Source organism: Odocoileus virginianus, chromosome 33 (assembly GCF_023699985.2).
Source record: "Odocoileus virginianus isolate 20LAN1187 ecotype Illinois chromosome 33, Ovbor_1.2, whole genome shotgun sequence".
NCBI classification, from domain to species: Eukaryota; Metazoa; Chordata; class Mammalia; order Artiodactyla; family Cervidae; genus Odocoileus; species Odocoileus virginianus.
This window is the reverse complement of record NC_069706.1, coordinates 12,484,522-12,487,381: the sequence shown is the minus strand read 5'-3', so window position 1 is coordinate 12,487,381 and position 2,860 is coordinate 12,484,522. Positions and strand designations below refer to the sequence as shown.

General features: G+C 49.0%; 1 pseudogene; it reads left to right on the top strand.

The window, feature by feature from the left end:
• Positions 1 to 465: 465 nt before the first annotated feature.
• Positions 466 to 1,728, top strand: LOC110123953 (splicing factor 3B subunit 4 pseudogene; annotated as a pseudogene).
• Positions 1,729 to 2,860: the final 1,132 nt, after the last annotated feature.

Genomic DNA, 2,860 nt, shown 5'->3' with positions numbered 1-2,860 from the left:
GCAATGAGCACACTTACCACCCAGATCTCGGTTTCTAAACACCATTCTTCAGTGAAAGGAACCAGGGCTCCTTGGAGAAGTGGTTGATTCCAAAGCTGGAGCAAGGAAAATACAAGATGAGCCTGGAACACCATGTATTGCCAGAAAATAGAGAATTGCTCAAAAAAGAAAACAAAACCAGGTTGGGGGCTTATTAAGGATATAGGAGCCAGCCTGAATAGCTCTCAGTGGTCAAAGCTAGAATGATTGGAGCAATAAAATAATGATAGTATTGGATTATAAGCCATAGAATAAAATAAATACCCATGAGTCCATATTGGTGGAAGGAAGGGAGTCTTACCTTAAAGAAGAATTACAATTAATAAATGTAGAAGGAATGAGGGAGATAAAAAACCACCACTAGAATACCACAGTAATAGTCAGGGGGTGGGATCACTGCCTGGAGATGGCGGGAGCACTTTCACCATGGCGGCCAGGCCGATCTCTGAGTGGAACCAGGATGCCACTGTGTACGGGGGAGGCCTCGATGATAAGGTTAGCAAACCACTGCTGTGGGAACTATTTCTCTAGGCAGGGCCAGTAGTGAACACGAATATGCCAAAGGATAGTGTCACTGGCCAGCACCAATGCTACGGCTTTGTGGAATTCTTGAGTGAGAAAGATGCTGACTATGCCATTAAGATCATGAACATAATCAAACTCGATGGGATGCCAACAAGGGTGAACAAGGCATCAGCTCACAACAAAAATCTGGATGTGGGGGCCAACATTTTCATTGGGAACCTGGACCCAAAGATTGATAAGTTGCTTTATGATACATTTAGCACCTTTGGGGTTATTTTACAAACCCCCAAGAATATGCAGGACCCTGACACAGGCAACTCCAAAGGTTATGCCTTTATTAATTTTGTCTCATTTGATGCTTTGGATGTAGCAATTGAGGCCATGGATAGGCAGTACCTCTGTAACCACCCAATCACTGTGTCCTACACATTCAAGAAGGACTCCAAGGGCGAGCGTCATGGCTCAGGCACTGAACAACTTCTGGCAGCACAGAACCCACTCTCCCAGGCTGACTGCCCTCATCAGCTGTTTGCAGATGCAACCCCTCCTCTGTCTGCCCCCAATCCTGTGGTATCATCATTGGGGTCTGGGCTTCCTCTACCAGGCATGCCTCCTGCTGGCTCCTTCCCAGTACTGCCTCCTGGAGCCCTTCCACCTGAGATACCCCCAGCCATGCCACCACCACCTATGCTTCCTGGGGCTGGAGGACATGACCCCCCATCAGTGGGAACCCCAGGATCTGGACATCCTAGACACGGACACTCACATCCTCACCATTCCCACTGGGTGGGATGCCCCATCCAGGGATGCAGATGCAGCTGGCTCCACCATGGCCCTCATGGTTTAAGGAACCCCCATGCTGGGCCCCCTGGCCCTGGGGGGCAGCCACCACCCCGACCACCACCTGGAATGCCTCATCCTGGACCTCCTCCAGTGGGCATGCCCCCTCAAGGGCCTCCGTTTGGCTCTCCCATGGGTCACCCAGGTCCTATGCCTCTGCATGGTATGCATGGACCTCCTCCACTGATGCCCTCTCATGGATACACTGGCCCTCCATGACCTCCACCCTACAGCTACCAGCGGAGACCCCTCCCTCCACCCAGACCCACTCCCCAGCCTCCAGTTCCCCCTCAAGACCCACTTTGAGGCCCTCTCCCTCAGTGATTTCTCATGGTCTTTCCTCCTGTTGCAGCTTCCCAATATCTATTCACTTCCTTGGACCAATCAGAGTGGCTATAGCTCCAAGGGCTTGTAAGGCGCTAATCCTGCTCAGGCCTTTCTTTTATAAGAGGTTTTACTTTATTTTATTTTTTCTATGTTGGCCCTAAGTGTTTTGCAAATACCCAGAGAAAATTAAACTAAACTCCTTGTTTGAAAAAAAAAAAAAAAAACCACAATAATAACTGCCTCAGGTAAAGTCCACAGGCTGATACTAAAATTTAAGCGGGCACAAGTATGAGGAGAAACAGGATGGTCTCAAAGTATTTCCCTCCAAATATTTACTAATTACAAAGGATGAGAAGGAGATAAACACACTAAAAGTGGAGAAGAACCCCAAGCAGAGGGGACACCATGTACAAAACCCTGAGCCGGCAGAGAGCTTGGGTGTTTGAGGAGATGGGGCACCGACCCATCTTGGAAAAGAATCCTCAGTTGACTTGGAAGAGAATCCTAAATCCATGGCATCATCCGTCACTGCAGCTACCATTGCATTTCACGTTGGTCCTCTCAATGCCTCTACTCAACGGCGGTGAATAAAACCATCACCACCGCTACCACCAGGTCAACCCCCTCCCCCAAAATGTAACAGGAGAGTATAACCATGAGCTGTGCTCTAAATGCTTGTGTCTCCCCCACTTCCCAGATTCATACATTGAAACCTAGCCCTCAATGGGATGCTGTTAGGGAGTGGGCCTTTGGGAAGTGATTAGGTCGTGAGGGTGGAACCCCCAAGGAGGAGATTAGTGCCCGGATAACAGAGACCCTGCTATGCTCCCCCACCCCTTTCACCACATGAGGGCACAGTGAGAAGTCAGTGTCTGTTAACCTGCAAGTGGGCTGTCACCAGACACTGAGTCAGCCAGCACCTTGATCTTGGACTTCCAGACTTCTGAACTGTGAGCAGTAAATATTTGGGAGCCTCCCAGTTTATGGTATTTTTGTTTTATAGTGGCCAGAACAGGCGAAGATAGTATTGTAAGGTTGTGTGAGGGCATGGGGCATAATTCACATCAGGGGTGAAATCAATCTCTCTGCTGCTGTTTTCCTTCACAAAATCTGATCTGAGAGGAAGAGG